This window comes from Neolamprologus multifasciatus, unplaced genomic scaffold, assembly GCF_963576455.1.
Source record: "Neolamprologus multifasciatus unplaced genomic scaffold, fNeoMul1.2 chr03_unloc_2, whole genome shotgun sequence".
NCBI classification, from domain to species: Eukaryota; Metazoa; Chordata; class Actinopteri; order Cichliformes; family Cichlidae; genus Neolamprologus; species Neolamprologus multifasciatus.
Window position 1 is genome coordinate 363,322 of NW_028181972.1, and position 12,282 is coordinate 375,603.

The following is a 12,282-nucleotide window of genomic DNA, read 5'->3' on the forward strand; positions in this document are numbered from 1 at the left end:
AATCCCAGAAAATTCCTTCTCCTCATTTAATAAGTCTGTCCTCCTTCCATGCCCTGGTAACTGGTCCATCCAGAGCTGTATCATTATGAAATATACATACAACAAGCCAAACCACACCTTGGTCACACCAACCCTTTTCCGCCCTGAAGATGTCCAACGCCATCTTAGTCTGGACTGTCAAAGGTGATTTTAACGCTGACTGTTCCGAAAATCCATTTATAACATTTCCTGGTCAGATTAGCCAATCCCTGCACACTGGAATAAACATAATCAACATGGTCAACATTTTTCCTGCGTGTTTTTTCACCATCTTATTAATTCCAACGCTCCATCCTTATGTGATTTGTTGCATTATGTTTATCTAGAACTCCACTCTGTCTCTAGATGTTTGAAGAATTTTTCATGTTTTGGGGTCAAGTTCTAAGAATTTGACCATACTTCAAATTAATGATGTTATTGTAACATGGTAGACTAGTGTGCCTGTGTTAATTCAGCTCCATATTATTGTGTGAAGTTGCACTGGGTTGGGAGTGGTTTTTTGTGCGTGTGTCACATTTTTGGTTAGCCAATGGCTGGAATGGGGTTGGACTAATTAGAGGCAGGTGTACTTGATTGCACTGATACACTGGTCTACTTATAGCCCACACTACAAACACTGCTGTGTCATTTTGTCTCTCTGTGCATGTATGTAATGTGATAATCTGATATGTTTGGGATGGATGGGTTTTGCGCTATGAATTTTATACTGAAGGTGTCATTTTGTCTCTCTGTGCAGGCCAGGGCCTATTATATGCCACAGCCTAAAGGCAGCATAGTTGCACAGGTTGGAGTGATCACTGGCTATATGCTTGCAGGGTGGTGGGTCTCCAAGGACAACTTCTACCCCTGTTAAAGGCAACATGTGGAGTGCAACTGGCCGTGTGGCATAGCTGGCTCTGGCCTTGGGACTGTGTGTTTTTATTTGATTCCTGAATGGGACACTGGACTGTTTTATCTTTTATCTCTTGATATATTTTTTTTTTTCAATAAATTATCTTTTAGAATTTTATTGACTGTCATCGTTTTGCCCACGACTGAGACGGTTGGTCAGACCTAAAATCTTTCTTTGGGTGTGTTACATTATCACCCCCATCGGGGCTTACCTTTCCCACTTCTGATGATATTCCTCCCTATTCTTTGCAAGTACCCGCTTTTGGTGGCGAGAAACTGTTGGTGTGGTCAAGTGGGCGCTGTAAAAACAAAAGCTCAGGACAGAACAGCTATCAGTCATGTACTTCATACAAAATTAGCATATATTGAATTTCATATTGATCCTCTGAGTGTAATGGTACATTTTAATTTTAATTTATCAAAGCTAAACACAATAATTTTTCTTTATTTTGCTCTTATTCTTGTGCAGCACCACATGCCCCTGTCGGTTCTATCTTACTTTTCTAAATTATTGACTATTTCAATGGAGAACCTAAATGACGTGGACCAAGGTTTGTCATTACATATCTCTATTTTGAATGTGACAAGTCTATCATTCCCCTGTTATTCATACACAGCAAATTCAAAAGTGTTAAATGTTTTGGTGTTAGTAGTCTTAGAGTTAATTTTACTCTAAGTAGAGTCACATTCTTTTAATGTAACTCTGAGGTGTAAAATGATAGTAGTTAAAATCGAGTGTTAAAAATGAGTGTTTCTATTTCAAATCTGGAGGTGTTACAATGGAAACATTAACTCTTGACCTCTTAACTCTGAACTCCTACAGGGGCTATGACACCAATAGAGTAAATTCACAGACTCCGCCCCCAGCACGGCTCCAATCGAAGCTGAAGTGAAGCCGTTTCAGAACATTTTGCTCTACATATTTGAGTTGTTTGCCATGCTTGGTAAGTCATGTTTTCAAAGATTGTTTCAATTATTGTTATTAGCTTTTACTTCTGTGGCTCTTTGGAGTTGAGACAAAACTGTGTGAAAGGCATTAGCCATGTTGCTCGCTGATAGCATAATATTCTGTTTTAGCTAGCTGAAAGGTATTGTTTGCGGGCAAATACCACAGCCTTGAAAAAAAAAGCTTGCATGTGAATTTCAGTCAAATTTCTTGGTCAAATACACTTAAAACAATGTCTAGAATGTGAAATGTTGATATAATGGTGCTACTTGAAGCCTGAAAACGATCTCCCATAAAAAACGAGCAAACAGCAGTAGCAGATGTCCCGACTGAGTTCTACGTTAGCACTTAGATCCCTCCAGAGTTTTGTGCACACGGTTTTAGGTAAAAATGAAAAAGGTTGAGGTTTTACATTTAGTTCAGTATTACCTGTTGTCTGTGTCCTTGTCTTTTGGGAAAATACTTTACACAAGTAATGGCTCAAAAAGGATTCCTTTTTTTTTTTTACTGTGCTGCAATTGATTTGTGCCATTAATTAGTGTCAACTAATTTTTATTCAATCTCCACATAGGATATGCTTGTGAAGATGGAATATGGGGGAGAGCAGAAGTGCGTTGAAGTTCCACAAAGTGATGAATGAAGGACATGCATATTGTATTTTGTATTTATTGAAATAAGTGATGAGAATGCTGTTATTTGCATTTACCAGCTCACCTATGTCAGACCTTTTGATAAACAAAATTGAAAGTGAGAACACGTACACTGTTACATCTTTCAGAAAATGTTTTGAAATTGTGGTGCACAGTTCAGAATAAATGTTTTTCAAAAACCATTGCGTCTTTTTAATAAATGTTTATTTCCAAAAGAAATTTCTAGAAGTTCAGAACAGTAAAATTCCCGCTTTTTTAGAATTAATTAGAAGATAACTCTTACGTAGCCAAACTAAAATACTCTTTGAGAGTTAATATATAAACTCTTAACACCAAGTGCCAAATTATCAACTCCAGAGAGATTTGGTGTTTAACACTAAATCAGAGTTAACGTACCAACTCTCCAAAAAGAGTCAAATCAACACTCTCTGGTGTGGACCCATATAGACACTTTAAAAGTGTTGAAATCAAATCTGACAGTGTTAATTTGGACATGCTGGATTTGCTGTGTAGGTATCAATAGAGTTTTTTCTTGCTTTTTCTATCAAAATTGATTGACTTTTTACAGTGGCCCGCTATGGTTAATAATAACATGTTCAGTCATGAGTGAAATCAAAGCTTCTCTTCACTTTAGCATTTAACATTCCCAACAATATAATGTGCTGCATTAATCGAAACACAGCTAATAAAACACAATTTTCTTGATGGAAACATCAGTAGCTCAAAATTAGCAACCAAAGGGTTAAGTCTGCAGTTCACACTCATGTGAAGCTACAGCCTCCCCCTAGTCTCTGTCCTCCTTCTACTCCTGCAAAAACAAAACAAAGCGAGACCAAACATCCACCCTTCTTTTACAGGCTGGGTGAATTGTTTGTAGACATGTACTAATCCTAAAGTCGGTATCGTTTTTGTCTCAGTGTCAAGTCAGTTAAAACTTTTAGTCGTCAGTCCATCACAGTCCAGTCACATGCATACATTCACACACATTCATACCAGATATTGCTGATAATGGAGTCTCACACGCAACCTATTCGAGGCTCCATCACCAGCAAGATGACGTCATCATTTTAAAGGAAAACAGTTCCTTGTTTTTTTTGGACTGGATTGACTCGCTGCAATCCTTTTAGGCTCAGGACTTCTCATGTGATCAATGTCCCATATAAGTGAATTTCTCCAGAGCCCATTATAATCATGGAGAAAAATACTTTGCGACTGTTTCTAGTAATCATGTTTTATAGCGCTTTAAAGTTCAATCTCTCAGGCCTGGATTAAAGAGCTGATTTGTTAAATCAGGAACTCACAAAATACCAAAATATCACCACCGGTGGATCACTCCTCTCAGATGTTCTTATTTCAGTGCACTGTAACAAAAGAAAAAACAAACGTAACCAATAAAATACTCATATTATAACAAATACTGGGGCCAATTAGAAACATGTCCAAACATAAAACCATCTTTCTCTCTCTTAGAGAAAGAAAACAATCCAAACCTCACTGATAAAATCAACCTAGTGTTAAGCAAAACCCAAAATCAACCAAAACTTCACCAGAAAGTTTTTCTCCGTCCCGGGACAATATTGTGTAAGCATACAGGTACCGTAACTTCTTTTTGCACTGACAAAAACATGTTGGACTTATTTCAGTCAATAGTGGACACTAGTTGCACACAAATGTTTTGCTTTGGTAGAAACTTAAACAACTGCGTTAAATCAACACAACCTTTTCATATTCAGTAAACCTGTGCATTTTGAGTTCATATTACACAATTAAGACATGTTCAGATGGAGTAAGTTAAGCTCCTGGAATATTTTAATCCTTCACAATTCTGTCATTTTTTCAACACTATTCACTAACTTTTATCCAAATTCTACTTGGTCCCTTAAATACTACATGTTGTCTTCATATTGCCTACGGTTCAACAAAGTCTAAATTCTGGTTACCATAAAAATTGAATGGGTCTACAACAACTACCATCCTCCTATCTTTATCCTAATTGCACGAGGGCTGGGAAATAACTCTAAAGTGATAGGTTACGAGGCAGGGTGCACCCCGAACAGGTCACCAGTCTATCACCTAGAAACAAACAACCATTTACACTTACATTCACGGATAATTTAGAGTCATCAATTAACCTAGCTCTAACAGCTGCATGACTTTTCACTGTGGCAGGAAACCAGAATACCCAGAGAGTAACCACTGCAAACTAGCCAGACTGTGGACTTGCACCCAGGACCTTCTTACTGTGGAGCAACAGCACTCACCAGCATGCCAACAATATAGGAAATACAGGGAAGCTATGATTTCCTGTTGAATTTTGTACAGATCTTTAAAGCCTGAGGCAATTGTGTTAAATACATGTAGGATGCTTACGTAAATCCAAGGGCTGGCCCCCTTTTCTTCTTTTTTTTTTTTTTCTTTTTAGTGTGTTCCTCCTTCAATTAAATCTCAATCACAAAAATGTGGCGCTCCGAAATAAGGCTCACACCGTTAATTCATCATTTTCACTCTGTACCACTGCTCCTTATCAGGCTGTGTGAAGCACAGTAAACAATTCAGTCGAGGCCTTGAGCCATAAACAGACATCACTCACAGACATTGTTTTCATAACCAAACTGCTCTAGACCCTGTCCCCTAAATCTGCACAAATGCCCTCTGGGTGACATGAAATGCATTTAACCAATTAACAATCAATGGCTTCTTGTTGTTGTAACAGATTCTGTATTTGGACGTTTGTGTGCAGCATTTTGCGTATCAGCATAGCATTTGTTAGTAAAGCATTCTTCATTGCAGCAGCGTGTGTGTATCACTCTTCATTGCACAAACATGTGTAGGTGTATGTGTGTATGTGTGTGTGTGTGTGGATCACTTCTCAGTGAATTGAATCAGCATTTCGATTTGTGTGCGTGTGTGTGTGTCATTTCTCAGTCAATCAACGAGTGCATATGTGTTCATATGTGTGTTTCTCTTGATTCTGAGTCAGTGTATGTAAATGTGTGTGTGTGTGTGTTTGTGTTTATCACTTTCCTGTTCTGGTGTTCTGGGTAAACCATGGCCTGAAGCGTGCTCTGGGGTCCTGCCTCCCCCTTTTCAGTCCGTTTGGGTCCATTGGTGCTGCTGCCCAAAGTTCTCTCCATACTGGTTCTGGCCCCAATTGAGGCAGTCCTTTTCTCCAGTGTCCTGCATCTTCTCCTTGTCCAGCTCCTCCTTAACTTGACCCTTTTTGCTTCTGTAGGTCCTTCAGGGTTTGCTCCTGTGTTGGAGCTTCTCGTCAGGTTTGGCAACCTCCTGCTCCAACAAGCTCCGGCCTGATTTTAAGTCCTGTATCTGGGACTCCAAGCCTGACTGATGGGTTCGATTAGCAGCCAGCTCCTCCTGAGCCATGCTCAGTTTCTGCTCTGATGTCTTGAGCTCTCACTGAGGGCAGAAACCTCAGAGTCTTTTCCGTACACGTCAGATTGAAGTTTATTGATGTTTTCCTTGCTTTGCTCCACGGCCTTCTGCAGCTCTGCTGTTCGGCTCTTCTCAAAGGTCAGCTCCTGGCCGAGCCCCGACACCTGTGCCTTCAGCTTATGTTCTTCTGCTGCTTTTGTCCAATCTGAGGTGCCTTCTGACCTCAGTTACTCCTCGTGTCTCTGGCACGCCCTTTTTGCAGCCCGATCATCCGTGTTGGTCCATCACTGTCCTGCACAGTTTTAATGCAGAGTTGTTAAGGTCAGCATTCTTTTGCTCGGCCTCACTTTTCATCCGGGCTTAATAGGCGTCTCGTCACAGCTCTGTCAGCTGAAGCTGTCTGGAAATCTCCCCCGTGTAGTGAAACGGGCCTTGGATTTAACGTTCTCTGTCTCCGCTGCATGAGATCTTTTTCCTGCAGCACTGTTGACATTCTCAGGCTGTTGTTGTGGGTCCAGCTGCTGTAGCATTTGGTCAGGGTCACATCAAAGATGGTAGAAGGGAGAGCAAAGATGGTAGAGGGGAGAGCAGGAGTCCAGGTCAGCCTTGGCTTTCCGGGCCAACAAAGCAGCCTGTAATTAAGTATAAAGAGAAAAAACAAAAACAAAACAAAAACAGACGAACAGGAAAATGATGTTGTTTTGGCTGTGTTATTCAGAGAGGGGCCAGGCCCTGTGTCAGCCTTCTCCCCCCCTTTTTTTTTGTTTTTTCTCACTATATAATCAACTCATAACCCACCAAGTTGACAGGACAACACAGGTACACGTTAAAATTCTTAAGATCATGTTTAATAATTCAAAAAAGGAATTTTATTTCATTCAGTAATCTCTTGTATTATTCAATCAGAAAAAAAAAAAACATGTCACAATTCGATTCTTTTAACCACTAAATTTATTATTTCATCACTGGTTTGTGATTTACCAGTGTCTGTCATTTTGAAGTCAAGTTGTTGTCCTGCAACCCAGAGAGTTTATTTGTTAGTAGTGGATAGACTTTATCATTTAACATCAGGTGTATGTTAAGTTTCGCTGCTTTAAACTTGCTGGAAAATCTTCACGTGTTCATGAGTGTAAGCTGTTTCTTCATTGCGTGTGTGTGCGTTTGTGGGTGGGTTATTTTAACTTTTTTCTCCAACAAGGCATTTCTCTAATTGTGTATGTTTTTAATTTTGTTTCCCAAACTTTGATTTCCCACCTTAAATAACAGCATTCCATGTCTTCAGCCAGGAATTAGAGCTTGCTTGTGAGATTCAGGGACACATGGTGCCAAAAACAATTCAGTGAAAAACTTGCCTGAAAATTTCCAGTGATGGTAGCCCATAACTGGAGGAGAAGATGTCCTTTAAGCTTCTTTTTTGGGGTGGGGACAAAGTGATAGGTCAACCTGTAAAATTTTGAGCCAGAGCTTGGCCTGTGTGTCGTCCCAATTTTATTAATCTATCCTTTTGCTGCTGTACTCAGGTCTCCTGGTTGAGAGAAATCCACCTGTATTAAGAGACTAAAACATTCATTTACTATTTTTCTTACAACATCCATTTAATTCATCCACCTAGATTTTACTCTCTCTCTTTGTGCATAGTTCACACAGTCAGGCAGTTGCCTTTTATGGGCATGCAAGTTTCCGGTCACTTACCCCCAACAGCTGCGAAGCCGTCTCTCCCATATCAAAACTCAGCCAAACATCAAACATTCACCGTAGTCATTCAAAACTTTATTTGTAATATTATAATCAGCAAAATCAGCGTTTTAATTACAGGCATGTATCATTGTTTGCAAATTATACTTATAAAACTCAATAACACGCTAAACAGGAAGTCCTCTGTGGGCTTCACAGCAGCCACCTCATTTGCTTGTTCACACACCGTCTAAGAATAGCTCGCAGCGCTGCAGCGCGCTGTCGTCACACACACAGCCTCGTTTCACACTCAACTCTCTATTATATTACAAAGACGTCTTATATTTACAATCACTCTCAGGCCTGAAAGTTTTAGCGCCTACACAATTTTGACAAATTTAAGATAACGGGTCCAACCGAAGAAAGTCCAACTTTTTTGTAATCAATTAACCAGTATCAGACTCGAACTGTATCTGGCCTCATCTCTAAAATCCCTAACTCAATTTACAGTGCCCAAAAAAGCGCAGATACCGTTCAACACGGTAAGGAGACTCTAACTCCTAGTTATTCTGGAGTGCCCCAAGCTCCACAGTCAAACCAACTGAACTAACCCTGTTCGCCGACAGGTCAAGGTCGCGTGTCCGCGGCCAGGAGGGAGCGTAACCTCCGGGCTATGCGCCTCTTAGTGGACTCTAACCACCGTTCTAACAAAATTTATAATACTTTTAAACAACAGACAACACCCAAAAAACAAGAGTATGACTGAGGCAGATGCAACGTTATGGACATTGGAGACTCTAACTCGCAAAATGACCAACACAGATGCAATCCTTAGACCAATGGAGACTCTAACTCACAAAATGACCAATTCCCTATCCAACTACCTGAGACTCTAACTCAGTATTATTACCTTTACCTGAGACTCTAACTCAGTATTATTACCTTTACCTGAGACTCTAACTCAGTATTTTTACCTTTACCTGAGACTCTAACTCAGTATTTTTACCTTTACCTGAGACTCTAACTCAGTATTTTTACCTTTACCTGAGACTCTAACTCAGTATTTTTACTTATAAGCTTGTTTCAAGTTTCAAAACTCATGAGATTTTTCATCAAAATCAAAACAGACACTCACCGGCAACTTTTACTGAATAGACATTTAATTTCATCGTCCAATTCAGCACACTTCGGATAAAATCAACAGGCCTGTGCCTACCTCTTTTATAAAGGCGCCTGTCCACTCAGTTCGATTGCCGGATAATGTCTGCCCGTCTGACCACCTCGGACCGTCCAAGCCTCCAAAACTTCCATCCCAATACCACAGGACGAGCCCCCAAAACTGTTACGGATTCAAATATTGGGAATGGATACAGGAGGAAAAACCAAAATAACAACACTGGTCCGGCCGGGTCAAGTCAAACGATGATTTAATGAACACACGCGTGGGAGATGGACACCATACACAGACAGCATCAGATCTCAAAATGGTGGAGCCTTGATCAAACTCTTATAGCCTCTAGTGGCCCCCACCTAATCATCAGAGCCTAAACATTCTTTCTCACACAGCGCCTAAGCTACGACCTTGGCTCCCTGTTTATCTGCTCCTGATGAAATGGGGCAGTATGCTCTGTTCTCTTCTAATCAGACAAATAAGGCGATGACTTTCTGTGAACAGTATTTCTTATAACTCAGCAGTATAATGCATCATAAAACAATATCATTCATTCACAATAAATCAACAGTCTAATGTAATGCAAATCAGTTTACCAAATGTAATAATTATCACCTTCTTCTAGTTCAGGAGCATAATGCAAACTGAAACTACATAATAATTCACAATCTTTAATTAGGGGTCTAACATGGCATAAAATAATATCATAATCCGACAATATCCACACACTCTGCACGTCTGTGAGTAACTGTGATGAAGATGTGCAGAGATCTGTGTACAAACAGGAGAAAGACTGTAAAGACTCTGTGCTTCTAACAGCCTCTGTTAACATATGTGAGGCTGTTTGTTGTTGTTGCCATGGAGCTTTTCACTGTTTGGGTCAGCAGGTCATGTGATCAGGTTTGTTCTGTGAAAGCTGGACGATGGTTCAGTGTCAGGGTTTGTTTGCATTCATCAATAAATATCTAAATAAATCAAAGACTCCATGTTTGTTCTTTCATCATGTGACCTCTGCTCATCCATCTCTGTGTGTTTAATTAAGTTAGACTTGTGTTTGTAAATGAAGCGCCCCATGTTGTGTAGCTTTCTGGAGTTTATACTTATTGGGCTACATATTTATTTATTATACAGGCTATACAGTACATAACATCAAAACTCACATGTTTTATGTAACTAAAGTGTGTAATTATGTTGGCTACAGACAATAATTAAGTTATAGACTATATTTATATGAAAAACGTGTATACTTACTGCATTTGAATCATTTTAACCACATGTAACCACCTGCATATGTGTTTGGGGGAAAAAGGCTTTGATTTTGCCACCCTATTTGATTTCTTTGCCACCCTCATGCCACCCTTAGAAAATTTCTCTAGATCCGCCCCTGTTCATCAGGTGACCTCCAGGTCACACTGGCGTATGTAATGTTCGAACTCTTATTTTGAAACCAGCGGAAGTACACAGGTACGCCGGCTGTATGTGCGTGTGCTAGCTTAGCAATTGACAGCTACGTGGATGCGCTGATCCTGATGTACTGAATAAAGGAATCTGTATGATTTCTTCATCAGTATTGAAGCCACAGCAGAGTAGCTGAAACAGCAGGTATGAGGCCCCACAAATCTGAGGCCACGATCCTCAGCCATGTCCCAATGTTAGATTGTATACAAGCACCAGTCCATTTCATCAGGGCCGTGCAGAGAGGTTTAAAGGGGCGGGTGCTCAAAGTTAAAAAGGGGCACATTGAACCAGGCTGAATAACAACAACACACATTCATTAAGAATCTAATATGGGCAACAAGGCAAAGCAAACGTAGCCGATGTTTTACCTGATGGGTACAATGTTGCTGTTGAGGGGTTGCTGTGGATAGTGCTGGAGGGCAGGGCTGTGTTGATCTGAGACTGTAGACATTAAAAAGTCCATAGGAGAGATGGTAGCTGATTAAACAAGTGTCATGAGATAAGAACAAAATGCAAAGATTGGTGACAGCGCTTGGAACCATAAGGACACAAAAAACTGAGAAATAATTTAGGCTCTGCCTGTGAATCACTCTTTGCTTCTCTTCTTCCTTCCATCCCATCATTTCATATATCACTCTCCACTTGCTGTCCATCTGAGAACAAGGCACAACTTGCTATTGCAATAAACTATAATCTAATTATCCACACTTAACAACTCTTGCACTTAATCTATAATAAAATGATGACAGAAAAATGTTACAGCCCTGCCTTTAGTAGCCTCACACAGCTCCTACTGTTTCCTCCTCATGTCCTTACCAGCCATGTCTGGACAATGTTATATCATGAGTAATAATTTTTTTTAAAAAATCCATCTAAATAAAACAAACACATGCACGCACACACAGTGACATTTTAGACCTTCTTCAGAATACTGTATATACTATGGGCATCATGGTGCTGATCCAGAATCCTTACATTATTATTTATTACTAGAGCTACAATAATAAAGCAATGAGGAGGGGGAAGTAATAAATATGAAATAATGTATATATGATGATTGCATTTGTTTCACTATCCACTCTGTGCAGGGAGAAAGTTTATTACATTTTTAAACTGTAGAGATACAATAATTTTACTGCTGTAAAATCCAAATTTTGTTTTATTTAAAATATAAATCTAATATAATCTGCTAGGTAGGATGGCCTGCTTTGGCCAGTCGGACGAACTCTCAGGGGAATTTTGGCTAAGCTGTCATCCCTGTTGGACAACATCTCCCACCCCATGCAGGAGACTCTGAAAGCACTGAGCAGCTCCTTCAGTGGCTGCGGCACCCACGGTGTGGGACGGAGAGATTTCACAGGCCTTTCCTCCCCACTGCTGTCAGACTCCACAACAAAGACTTTTGCAGCTGATCAAACACACACATCTACACATGTGCAATAAGACTTCTATATGTGCAATTCTCTTTCTGACAAAGTTGTACTTTTGTATTTTCTTACTCAGTTGTATATAGCATTTGTATTCTATTTTATTCTATTGTGTATAGTATTTTATTTTATTTTATTCCATTCCAGTGTTTTCTAATTTCTGCTACATAACTTTGCACTTTTGCTGTAACAAAACAAATTTCCCACCTGTGGGACTAATAAAGGTGTTCTTATCTTATCTTGTGTTCCCTGGCTGCAGTGAAACACGCTGGTCATTATTCTCTTTATGAATGTGTACAATATAACAAATACATTATTGCGTTAGGTTTGCTGTTCCCCATTTTTGGTTCATGTTGGTTTGCTCATGATAGTTTTTAATAGCATTGGTTAACTTCTTGCCTAATACTAACTAAATGTCCAGACTTCGTGATATTCTCTTAATCACCCAGTTTGTTTTTTTAAGCTTCCACTGGTTTTCTATGGGACTGAAGTTTAGAGACTGGCTAGTCCCCTCCATGCCCTTAATGTTCTCCTTCTTTAGTCTCGGCTTTGTTGCCTTGGCAGTGTGTTTTCACTCAGTGGTATGCTGGAAGCTCACGACCCATCTTTAGTGTTCTGGCTGAAGGAAGGTTCACA

At 39.8% G+C, this 12,282-nt stretch overlaps 1 long non-coding RNA gene across 1 annotated transcript; it reads left to right on the forward strand.

The window, feature by feature from the left end:
• The first annotated feature begins 455 nt into the window (after positions 1-455).
• On the forward strand, positions 456-9,124 carry LOC146490483 (uncharacterized). The gene is made up of 2 exons (XR_014872729.1): positions 456-660; positions 752-9,124. It is a non-coding gene; the product is annotated as an uncharacterized LOC146490483 (long non-coding RNA).
• Positions 9,125-12,282: the final 3,158 nt, after the last annotated feature.